This window comes from Bos mutus, chromosome 10, assembly GCF_027580195.1.
Source record: "Bos mutus isolate GX-2022 chromosome 10, NWIPB_WYAK_1.1, whole genome shotgun sequence".
NCBI classification, from domain to species: domain Eukaryota; kingdom Metazoa; phylum Chordata; class Mammalia; order Artiodactyla; family Bovidae; genus Bos; species Bos mutus.
The window spans coordinates 36045108-36058334 of NC_091626.1; the positions used below are offsets into that span (position 1 = coordinate 36045108).

The following is a 13227-nucleotide window of genomic DNA, read 5'->3' on the forward strand; positions in this document are numbered from 1 at the left end:
AGCTTTATCATGATCTGAGCTGAAGCAATCTTTTAAAATGGCCATGATGCACTCAGTGTTTTCAAAAGCAAAGCACTGTAACCATTTAGATCCGTCACCATTATTACAGTGTATCGGGTGGCTCCTCTTGTAGAATTAATGCATGGAGCCTCCATTAACTGTTCTCAGAATCTACTCTGAAATAGGCCAATCTATTGTCCTCTTAAGAATTTATATATGAGTTGAAATTTTTTCAGAAACATCGCCAATCAGGGAGGAAAAAACTCACAAATGTCAGTTTTGATAAGAAAGAGTTTCTTTCTAAAGGGGTCTTAGGAGCTTCAGGGGGGTTCCCAAGAGATGAAGGAATAAACAAGCTATCAGAACAGCTAGGAGTCTGGAGATCAGATTGTTGTTCAGTCCCTCAGTCACATCCAACTCTTTGCAACCCCAGGAACTGCAGCACTCCAGTCTTCCCTGTCTTTCACTATCTCCCAAAGTTTGCTTAAATTCATGTCCATGGAGTCAGTGATGCCTTTCAGCCATTTTATCCTCTGTCGCCCCCTTCTCCTGCCGTCATCTTTCCCAGCATCAGGGTCTTTTCCAATGAGTTGGCTTTTCACATCAGGTGGCCAAAGTATTGGAACTTCAGCTTTAGCATCAGTCCTTCCAATGAATATTCAGGGTTGATTTCCTTTAAGATTGAATGGTTTGATCTCATTGATGTCCAAGGAAATCTCAAGAGTCTTCTCCAGTAGCCCTCCAAAACCCCCCAATGCTTGTCAACTTGGAAAATCTATGGAGATAAAAAAAAGATTAAGAAAGATAAGCTGATTAGACTACAGAAAAGAACCAAAAATATCATAGCAATCTTCAAATATATGAGCTTTTCCTTAGTCTAGAAGCCTGGGTGCAAGTGAAAGAAGCCTAATTCAAACTAGTTTAAGTGGGAAAAACAGACTTTTAAAACCTGTTTACAAAACTGAAGACCCATCTGAGGAACATCTGCCTATGGGCACACCTAGATCTGGGATCTCAAACAATGGTTTCTCATTCTCTTTCCTTATCTGTCTCTTATTTCAGCTTGCTGCTGCTGCTAAGTCACTTCAGTTGTGTCCGACTCTGTGTGACCCCATAGACAGCAGCCCACCAGGCCTGTCCCTGTCCTTGAGATTCTCCAGGCAAGAACACTGGAGTGGGTTGCCATTTCCTTCTCCAGTGCACGGAGGTAAAAAGTGAAAGTGAAGTCGCTCAGTCGTGTCCAACTCTTAGCGACCCCATGGACTGCAGCCCACCAGGCTCCTCCATCCCTGGATTTTCCAGGCAGGAGTATTTCAGCTTAGTTTCTTGCTTTTCCATTGTATATGGTATTCTTCTCTACAGCAGAAAGATGGCCTCTGGCAATGCAGGTGTCTTTGTTCTACAGCTTGGGCTCCCAAGGGAGAGAGAAAGCTATTCCTTAGCCTCTTGGAAAATTCATGAATGTTAATTGCTCTGGGTTGATTGTTTGCCAAAACTGGCTACCTGGACCAGTCACTGTTTCCAATAGCTTAGTCCTGTGGACAGCTCAACCTGCTTACAGGCTTGCCCCTCTATGATGTGATGGGGAAGCAAGACGCTGTTCTGAGCAGCTCTGCCAGATCCATTTGGAAATTTTATCCAGCAGGTTTGAGGTGGGGGCCTGAGATTCTGTATTTCTAGCAAGCTTCAGGGGCCACTCTTGAGTAGCAGTATTCTAAAAGACATTTGTAAATTGGGTATACTTCTCTAGCATCAGGTCAGAAGAAAACTGGAAAAGACTATGTGTGTGAGGTTGAGTTTTGAAGGTTTTAGGTTTAATTATTTGACTTATTCTTTAATGGGAGCACTGTCATCCATATTTTGATGTTCTTTGGGGCAATACAGTTTTGTTATTTCCTAAGAGCTCTTGACTCATAGAAGAGCAATGACTAATGCACTTACTTTGACCATAGTTTTGAGAAATACAAAAAAAGTAAGATACATATGGAATATTTTGAGACATGAAATAATTTGAAGAAGAGAAGTGTATGGGGTGGTTTTGTGGTCCATAGTTGAGATGGCACACTCACAGGGCAAGGCTGGAAATGAAAAGCACACTTTGTTGTGAGCAGGGGGAAGAAGTCCAGGAAGGTAGAAGGAACATGTCTTATTGGTGTTCAGCACCGAAGAGAACTGGTGACCAGTAACAGGCCTCCATCTCTCAGGGTTGAGGTTCAAGGGACAGTATTCAAATGATATGGGTGGGGATGAGGAATGAGAATAAAGACTGGCATGAGAGAGGTACGACCGAAGTTAAGTGTAGAAACTGGGAGATCAGGCAAATATTTAGGATACTAGAACCAAGTGAAAGGCAGGGGCTTAATTTTAGAAGCACAATTGAACTCTAGGTACCAATTGAGTTATGAGATGGAAAACAGGCAAGCTTCATGTTCATCCCATTAGTGCTGATCTAGAGATCATCTCATCATCTAGAGATCATCTAGAGATCTTATGGTAGAGAAAGGAAAAGTCTTGGAGCTGGCAGGACTGGAGGGCCATGAGTCCTGATAAAATTCTCAGGTGTGAAGTCCTACAAGTCCCAGGAGTCACAGGTGTGAAGGAGGGACATATGGATAGGAAATCACACAAGTTTTTACAATTGGAATGTTCCACAGCTTTTATAACTCTTTATCATGGTTTTATAATTACTGAGTCTAATCATTGTTGATTACTTCACTAGTTGAGAAAGAAATGTGTTTTGTGCCCTAGAGTGGTAGTGACAGTAGGTGATAAACAGATTTGTAATTCAAAGCCTGTGTAACTGACCAGAGGTCCTTTAAAGAGGAGGAGTCCATTCAGTCAGAGACTTTTGGATCTGGAATAAAGTGAAATATTTCTTCTTGGCCTTTTGGTTAGCTGCAAAGGAAACAACCTAAGTCACAAATTGAAAGCCTGGGCTTCCCTTGGATGGTGAAGAATCTGCCTGCAATGTGGGAGACCTGGGTTCGATCCCTGGGTTGGGAAGATCCCCTGGAGAAGGGCATGGCAATCCACTCCAGTAGTTGCCAGTAGCAAAGAGTTGGACATGACTGAGTGACTAACACACACTTAAAAGAATAAGGTTTTGGATCAAAAGGAGAAATCTCACTGGTTACCTACTCAGAGTATGATACAAATAACCAGAGGTTAAATATATTTGTCTTCAGAGTTTAGAAATTTTTATACGAAAAATTTACAAAGCAAGGAATTCTCCAACAATATAAAGGAAAGTGTGAAGAATTTAGACTCCATAGAGATATTTGTTTTGTTCTCTATTTCCACCTTCAGAAGGTCTGAAGGTCATTGCTTTCACTCTGCACACATTTGCCCCTTCTCTCCAGTCATACTGTGTCTAGAAGTGGGATCCCTTTGGAAGCCTTTACTTGGTGATGGGGAGGGTCCCCAGAGCTTCCCCCAAAGTCTGACTCTTTATGATAAGGGTAGAAAAGAATTAGGAATAGTCTTTGTTGATCTATTTCACTCTCCATATAAAATAGTCATGGTTCTTTGATTTCCTTGGGATAACTGCTAAACTCCTTTTATAGAAGGGAGAGAACAAAAGAATCTTTGCAGAAGACAATAACCTTATGCAAGTTTTAGAAGTAATTCAGTGATTCAAAGGCAGCAATGTGTTATATTTTGTGGTGGAGATTCAAGAGTAAGAAACAGTACATTTTAAAGGATTAAAAAAAAACATTGATTAGGGAATGCCACATTAATGTGTAGATTACAAATTAAAAAACAATAAGCCCATCGTGATTCAGGGTGAGTCAGCTAAGGTAATTTGATAATCCTGACACAGGATGTTCTTTGACATCTCCTTGAGTTTGAGGTTTTTTGTTTTGTTTTTCCTTTGGGGAGGAGGAGGGAGAGAGGAAATCAGTTTAATGTTTTTCATTTAGGTAAATTAAAATTATGCAAAATCACTTTTCTTGACTTTTGCAGTTTAATTTAACAAATAAATAAGCACATGTCTATTTGACACTCCTATCTGGAAGCACAAACATCTTGGAGCCTCTCTATCATGAAGAATGTATTGATATCAGAATAGGTGATAATTTCTTTTACTTTTTTATTTTTAAATAACTTTAGACATAGAAAATTTGAAAACATAATACAAAGATTTCATGTATATGCTTAACCTAGCTTCCCCTAATGTTAACTATTTACATAACTATTAATTAACAGTTAACTATGGTGTTAACTTTTTATCTTATCATGGTTTTCCCCCAGTATCCTTATTTTCTGTTTTGCTATTCAATCTAGAATCCTATATTGCATTTAGTCTCTGTCAATCTGTGACATTCTTTAGTCTTTGTTTTTTATAACCTTGACACTTTTGAAGAATACTGTCTAGCCTGTAGAATATCTCACAGTTTGAGTTTGTTTAGTGTTTTCTCATGATGGGGTTATGCATTTTTGGCAAGGATACTATGCAAGTCATCTTAAGTCCTCAGGGCATCATGACAGATGTACATGATGTTGATTTGTCTCATTACTGGCGATGTTAACCTTAATCGCTTGGTTAAGTTGGTCATGTTGGATTTTTTCACTGAAATTCCCATTTTCCCTTTTGCAATTGTTAACCATCTTGGTTATTTTAAGAGTAGGCTAATACCTTCTCCACAAAGTTTTGCCCACTGATTTTTGCATCCATAGGTGGATCTTTTCTGCGATAATTACACAGTATAAATAATAAATACTGTAGCGTTTGCATAATAATGACTTTGTATTTCTTATTCTCTACATTTGCTAATTAGAATTCTTCGATAAGGAAGAGCTTCCTTCTCTTCTCCATTCATTTATTATTTACTCAGTTGTTTATATTGGAAAGGACTCAGGGATATTTATTTTATGGATTATAATCCAATACTGTAATTTTATTTAGTTCAAATTGTTCCAGGTTTGGCCATTGTAGGGTGCCTGGGTTGGCTCCTGCATCCTTTGACTTGCCCCATCCTTTTTTGAGAACTTCCTTGTTTTCTGATACCATAAGATTACCCGGGCTTATCCTGTCCCAGTCCTGGAATCAATCACTTCTCTAAAGAGTCTTGATTCCTTTTATTGATGTTATCCTCGGGTCTTGCACTGCTCTGCCTGGGTGGGTAGACTTTTGGGTATGATATTCTCCTATACTCAGTTTCTTTCTCTGACTTTGGACTTGGGAGGTCAATCCCTAGATATAAACTGTCCTGAGAAGTAGGAAGTAGGAACAGCTAATGAACCTCTTCATTAGCTTTCTGGTGCTTTCATTGTGTCTCTAAATTCCCCTCTGGAAAAGCAAAAGTGAAAGTCTCTCAGTCGTGTCCAGTTCTTTGTGACCCCCATGGACTATATAGTCCATGGCATTCTCCAGGCCAGAATACTGGAGTCGGTAGCCTTTCCCTTTTCCAGGGGATCTTCCCAACCCAGGGATCAAACACAGGTTTCCCACATCGCAGGAAGATTTTTTACCAGCTGAACCACAAGGGAAGCCCAAGAATACTAGAGTGGGTAGCCTATCACTTCTCCAGTGGATCTTCCCGACCCTGGAATCGAACCAGGGTCTCTTGCATTGCAGGTGGACTCCTTACCAACTGAACTGTCAGGGAAGCCCTCTGCGCCATGGTTTTTTTCCTCCTTTGGCTCTTGGTATTTCCTAGAGACTCTTTGCTACTGTCTTATCTAGTCTGGGACTCACAGATCACAATATTGCAGCTTAGTCTTTTATTTACTGTACTGACTGACCCCAACGCCTCTGGGCTCAGATTCTGCCCAGACCACATCTCACTAGGTGGCAAGTTGAATGCTATGGAGGACTAAACTTGCCAGCTATCTTTAACTGTGCTGATTAGACTGAGAAGTAGGGTAGGGTAAACGTGTTCTCTGGGCTTTGGGGAGAGTGTAACTTGAATTGTTAGGGGTAGAGATGTCAAAGAACTCCCAGTGAATGGCTGGTCCCAGCAGGTTGAGCCTGGTCAGGAGCCCTGCAGAAGACCCTGAGCAAAGGGCCAGTCCATAGTCACTTTCTAGAAGTCCACAGTTAACTTCTAGCATCAATTGAATTTCTTTCTTCATACTTCTTTTCTGTTGTTCTCTAGCCCTGAAGTACAATTTTATTCAGAAGTTGTGGCTTCGTATTAGCTATGCTTCAGGGATTTTAGTGGAGAGTCTGTCCTACATAGATGGAGACGCAAAAGGGAGAACAGTACTTTCTTCCTTGAAGCCAGAGAGGAAATTACAGTGTGGGGATCGTAACTGGGAACAGCTGTGCCAGTGGAAGTAGAAGTGTGCTAGGAGGAGACAGTCGTTCCAGTACGAGCAACAAACCACACACTTGTAACACAATCTGGAGAACCTTCCAGTAGTTTCCTTCCATTGAGTTAGCATGGTCCATTGTAATTTCCATATTTAGTGGAGTATGACTTGTGATCTTATTTTGTAGTTATAAGCTGTTAAAGCCTGGAAATTTGAGATAGACCTATTAAAGTTTATCCTGATAGACTTTGCTCAATATTCCAGTCTAGTAAGATCATCTTGAATTTTTTTTCTATCATCCATTGTCTTAATTATTCTTTTTGGTTATAATTCTGTTCATTTAAAGAACATGACTTTTTTTTTTTTTTAACCTTTATCCAAGTCCAGAATAAAAATGTTAACTTAGGATGGTGACTTGTGGCAGACACTATGGTCTTCCTGGTAGTTAGAGAGCTATGGCTCCGTCTATGGTTTCTAAAATCTACCATTTTCCCTCTTTCTGAGATAAGGAGATTACCTTCCCATTCTAGGATTCTGGCACCTCTCCCATTGTCCATTGATTCTCTAAGTTTCCTGACTCAGAGACCGCTTCAGCAAGTTCCTTCTGGGTCTGTGAATGTAATTATTAAGATTTAGAAATTTGAAATCATTTAATGTGGCTTCCCTGGTGGCTCAGAGGTTAAAGCGTCTGCCTCCAATGCGGGAGACCCAGGTTCGATCCCTGGGTGGGGAAGATCCCCTGGAGAAGGAAATGATAACCCACTCCAGTATTCTTGCCTGGAGAATCCCATGGACAGAGAAGCCTGGTAGGCTACAGTCCACGGGTTGCAAAGAGTCAGACACGACTAAGCGACTTCACTATTCACTGATGTGGCTAAAGTGCTCCTTTCTGATCACTACCTATTGGTCATTTACTGATAAGTAGTTAAAACTGTTAAAAGATGGAGAGATTTTTGGTGTGAGTAGAAACCTGAAAGTGTTTTGCACCACAGTGTATGCCCAGTGGGCGTCCCTGGTGGCTCAGTGGTAAAGAACCTGCCTGCGAATGCAGGAGACATGGGTTCGATCCCTGGGTTGGGAAGATCCCCTGGAGAAGGAAATGGCAACACACTCCAGTATTCTTGCCTGGAGGGCTACAGTCCATTGGGTCGCAAAAGAGTCAGACATGATTTAGCAACTAAACAACAATAACAAGTGTGCCCCCTCATGTTGAATGATTGGTTGTATGATTATAGGATGATTGAATGAGTGAATGAATTTCTGACCAGTTTGGGTTTTCATAATAGTGTTAGTGATACCATTGGGTATTGACAGGGAAAGTACTTCACTAGAGGACTGCAATTTCTGATTTATACAAGATAATGTAAGTTTACTAGTTAAGATGTTATAAATCAAATGCCATGCTGCTTCCTTTAGCTAATAGGAATGTTATTTAGTTGATTTTAAATTGTGTCTGGGTAGATTATGTGTCAAAAGCTCTATTAACCTTTAAACTAGTGGAATAAGATTAAGGCCTTTTTTTTTCGTCCTTAAACTTACTTAACTTCGTTGCTTATTAGCATTGTCCATCACTGGTTTATATGATTTTATTTAGGTCACAAAAATATTTTAAGATATAAGGGTGCATGATTAAAAACAAAATAGAAGGAGTCCTTGGATCAAAAGATGGGATGACTAGATTAAATCTCTAAGGTCCCTTTTAATCTAACATTTCATGTTTTACATTTTTAAAATCAGCTTTATTGATGTTTAATTTTGCATAAAAAAAATTCACCTATCTGAAAGTGTAAATTTTAACAGGCTTTAAGAAAATAACTTTTTTTTTTTTTTTTACTGGAAAGAAAAACACTAATTAGTAACTGGAGAATTTTGAGTTCTCCAACTTTTTATTTTTATATGAAATAATTTTATTTGAATATTTTGTGTTTAGCTTCAATATTGATATCATTGTTATCACCAGGGCTGCTTGCTCCATTTATTAAGACCTCTAACAGAATTGTCCAAAGCACATTATCTTCATTTTTATGAAAATTATTTGACCTTTTGCACTTTTTAAACCAGAGCATGGTGCTAGCATGGCAGGCATATTATATTAGGAAAGCAGGTTCTTCATTTCATGTTGTAGGTGAATGATCTCTATTTAGAGTTTATTTTATTCGTTTAGTTTTAATTTAACTTTGAATAAACAAAGAATCACTTGGTTAAAAAATCAAGGTATACAGTGAAAAGTCTCCCTCTTACCTCAGCCCCGTATGCTCATTGTTCCCCTAAATTTGAAATCATTTTACAGTTTCTTGTGTATCATTGAAGAGTTTATTTACTCACATATGAATAAATATAAATACAGGTCTTACTTTCCCACCTTCTAAAAAACACTGGCACCCTTTAACATTCACCATTTCCCCCTAGCCATCAGAGAGTCATTGTTTCTTTTCTTTTTCTTTGGAAAAAGGTACCTTTTATTATTTTTAGAATTTAAGATTATTCAGGTTGAAATTTCCTGAAATGAAACATAGAAATTCCATATATCCATATATATATATCTCCATATATTCTATGTTCACTCATCTAGTTAATCCATCCCTTCAACAAAAATCTACTGATTTTCTACTGTGTCAAAAATCCTGTACTCATTTCTGAGAGGATTCAAAGATTATGAGTCTTGTCCTTCAAGAACATATAGTATAGTAGGAAATATAAGACAAGAAGCTATTAATAGATATCCATGAGAGACATATAAAATGCCACAGCAGTTAAAAGAAGGCTTAATTGGGAAGAAGGTTATGGATCAAGGAAGGCGCTGGGAAGAAAATGACCTTTGAGCTGAGCCATGAAATTTGAGTCTGTGTACCTGTGGAGATGGGGTGAGAGAAAAGGAAGAATATTCTATGTTATATTTGAACAATCTTGTTAGAAAGTGATAGGAACTCAAAGAAAGAAAACGTAGGAAAGTAACACATTAGCTCCTGCAGACAAAACCAGAAAAGACAAGGCTGGCGTCAACAGCATACAAAAACTTTATCACTGTTAGCCTTTTCTAACTCTCTCCCCTCCATCCTGCTTCTTTTTCTTGAGGCATACCCCTTCTTATAACACGGGGTATGGTTGCCAATAATTTTGGTAGTAGTGTTAGTCACTCTGTTGTGTCCAACTCTTTGTGACCCCAGGGACTGTAGCCCACCAGGCTCCTCTGTCCCTGGGATTCTCCAGGCAAGAATACTGGAGTGGGTTGCCATTCCTTTCTCGAGAGAATCTTCCCAACCCAGGGATTGAACCCAGGTCTCCTGCATTGCAGGCAGATTCTTTACTGTCTGAGTTGATACTGATAATTTTGGTGTCATGTTCTTATTTATCTCAATCCGAGAGTAAAGAGATAGTTGTCTTTTTGCTTTCAATTCAGAAATTTTGGGAATGAACTGGTCCAGCTTGGTGATTATACCCACTGTGAGTTGGGAAGGGAGATCCTGTATTTGGTAGCCCCACCAGAAACACATTGAATTGGGGAGCAGTGCTCTAAGGGTACTGCTACAGAGGAAGGTAGGAAGGGTGCAGGGCAGATACAAAGCATGGAGGGTCATTTTCCTCTATAGCATGAGTGAAGGTATGTAGGCAGAAAAATTGCATGCTGTGCTTTGAGTATGGTGAGAAGCTCAGTTATGCTTCAGAAGCAGGGCTGGGGGCACTCTCAGATGCCAGTCCTGAACTTGTAAAACTCTGAGAGAGTGCTTGCTTAAATTTTGTACTTTAGGCAGGTTGTCTGTCTCAACCTAATCCTGGCCCTGTTTAGAATGAAAGAATGTTCAGCAGTGTTGAAAGTCAACAGGCTGAATACTGTGAGGACCAAGTTCAGTTCAGTTGCTCAGTCGTGTCTGTCTCTTTGTGACTCCATGGACTGCAGCACGCCAGGCTTCCCTGTCCATCACCAAATCCCGGAGCTTACTCACCCTGCTTGTCACCCTGCTTATTTAACTCTTATGCAGAGTACATCATGTGAAATGCTGGACTGGATGAAGCACAGGCTGGAATCAAGATTGCCGGGAGAAATATGACATTTGAGGGAACAGTTTTGATGGAATGATCCAAGTAAAAACCAGATTGCAGGAGGTCAAAGCATCAGTGAAGAAATGGAAACCAAGAACGTAGGCTCCGCTCTCATGAAGTTTAGTGGTGAAGGGAATGATAAGGAAGGAAGTGCAACTTCAGGGGAAAGCCGGGGGGAGGGGGGCAACAAGTTTATTTTCATTTTATTTTTGGTATTGGCAGTATCTGACCCCCAAAACAGTCATCTGCTTCCATAGAATGATTTGAAGGGTTCCTGGCTCTCTTCCAACCAAAACTAATTTTCTACTGGCCTATGAGTGATGTCTGAATTGCTACCATTAGTGATCTGGGGTTATTGAATTAAAGGATTATCTCCTAGCAGTTAGTAAGTACCCTCCCAGGCCCTCATCTGTAAGTAATTCATTAAGCTTTTAGCAGCATTTGTGTGTTGTTGTGAATTGGTTTATCTGATTTTTTTGGTGACAACTGAAAATGGATTTTCATACAGGGAGGGTGAAGAGCACAGAAGAGTTTTTGACAGTTTGGGATGCAACACCTTTAAAAAGGCAAGGGGAAGACCCCACCAAAAAAAAGAAAGATATGTGTTCAGTCATTCAGTCGTGTTAGACTCTTTTGCAATCCTATGGACTGCAGCCTGCCAGACTCCTCTGTCCATGGGATTTCCCAGGCAAGAATATGGGAATAAGGTGCCATTTCCTAATCCAGGGGATCTTCCTGATCCAGGGATCCAACCCGCATCTCTTTGTCTCCTGCATTGGCAGATGGATTCTTTACCACTAGCGCCATCTGGGAAGCCCCTAAGGAAAGGTAACCAGGTTCTAAGGCGTAACCTGTTTACCTCAATTCTACCCAAGGCCAGCTTTCCATTTGCAATCTTAACCTCTCCCCTCCTTCCCAATGGATCTTTTTCTTTTTTTTAACTTTACTTATTTTTGGTTGTGCTGAGTCTTTGTTGCTGTATGCAGGCTTTCTCTAGTTGCAGCAAGTGGGAGCTACTCTTTAAGGGGTGCACAGGCTTCTCATTGCAGTGGCTTCTCTTGCTGCGGAGTATGGGCTCTAGGGCATACAGGCTTCAGTAGTTGTGGCTTGCAGGCTTTAGAAAGCAGGCTCAATAGTTGCGGTGTACCTGCTTAGCTGCCCTGTGGCATGTGGAATCTTCCCAGACCAGGGATGAAACCTGTGCCCCCTGCCTGGCAGGTGGATTCCTATCCACTGTACCACGAGGGAAGTCCTCAATGGATCATTTTTAAAGACACTTTTTGAGTAAAAACTTGTCAAAACTTTCTGGGAAAATTAATTTTGTCCCAGATAATAGAAAAAAGTATAGAACTTGGAGTCAGAAACCTCTTCTCATCAAACTCTCATGAGGCATGTGCAGAGGCAGAATTATCTTGAAGCAAATAATACTTGGGTTTCAAGATTACTCAATTGCACCTTGGGAGGGTTTCTAGCAATCTGTTCACATGATCATGCATTTTAAAAAAATTAGCAAAAGAGGATAATTTAACTACAATAGGCTCTTTCCATTCTTATTTTCTGTTTGTCACATTTCCCCTAGTGCTGGGTAGTGTCTAAATAATTACTGTAATTTTTGTGATCCAGTAGCTAAAGGGAAGTTGAGTTGGAGACAAAGGTAGTTTGGATTTTTTTTTTTAATTTTATTTTATTTTTAAACTTTACATAATTGTATTAGTTTTGCCAAATATCAAAATGAATCCATCACAGGTATACATGTGCTCCCCATCCTGAACCCTCCTCCCTCCTCCCTCCCCAGGTAGTTTGGATTTAGTAGTTTAAATTGTTAGGGTTTGGTGTCGCTTCTTTGTATTGCTAGGTTGTTGCTAGCTGCTTCAGTGCAAGGATGTCTTGCAGGAATATTCCTGCCCACTGTACTGATAAATGTGTCATAACAGAATGTTTAAGGCTTTTGATCACAAGCTGGTTAATGAGTGTTACCAATGCAAATATTGTTTAAGGTGGGTTACTGTTCAAGGAAACTTGAAATGTTGTGAAACCTTATTGCTCATATATGAAAAGAAACTTCATAGAGGCCTTCCCAAATTTAATACCAAGTTATATATGGTATTACCAACCATAAGCCATGAAGCTGAAACAAACCTTTCTAAACCATGAATTACAAAAAAAAAGTTTTTTTTAAATTAACCCACATTATGGGAAGACTAAATTGTCTTTCTGAGATTGCACTATAAAATTGTCATATAAAGAAATAATCAAAGAACATACAGAGGGAAAAAAGTAGGGAAAATTATTCTAGAGTTTGATACAACAGTTAATTAATAAAATGATCTTGTTACTGTTTAAATTTGGGATGTTTGTTGTATTGCCGGGTTTTTTAAATTTTGTAATTGTTCTCATTTCTTTTTTTAATATCCAGTTTTGTATTCACAATTTTGTGTCCTTTATCTTAAAGAGTATCCCCACTCCAAATTGTGTTAATTTCAACTTCTACAAAATCTGGATCCTTTCTTGATCCCGTGACTTTGAGCAAGTGATATGAGTCCTAGTTTTCTTATCTGGAAGGTGGGAATCACCATATCTACTGATTTACTGTACATGGTTTTTGAGGAAGTGAGATGATGCAGGTGAAAGGACTTTGCTTTTAGCTCTAAGAGCAGTACAAATGTAAAGTGGGATCTCTGCTTCCTCCTCAAAAAAAAAAAAAAACAACAACAACAAAAAAAAAACAAACCTTTCTCCAAGAGGTTATGTTATCTTTTCAGGATCATCTGTTACATTTGGGCATATCCTAACTTGCAAGATGGGGTAGGATCTCTGGAGAGTTTCACATAGAGGACAAGCATCTCCAAGCAGAGTAAAAAGCCAGGAAAGAATGATGGTGTGTTAGCATAAGCCCATTCGTTACCACTGTTGGAAAACCAACATACTGGG

The 13227-nt window shown here is 39.6% G+C and overlaps 1 non-coding gene across 1 annotated transcript; it reads left to right on the top strand.

Moving 5' to 3' along the window:
* The first annotated feature begins 6916 nt into the window (after positions 1-6916).
* TRNAW-CCA (transfer RNA tryptophan (anticodon CCA)) lies at positions 6917-6988 on the top strand. The gene has a single exon. It is a non-coding gene; the product is annotated as a tRNA-Trp (tRNA).
* Positions 6989-13227: the final 6239 nt, after the last annotated feature.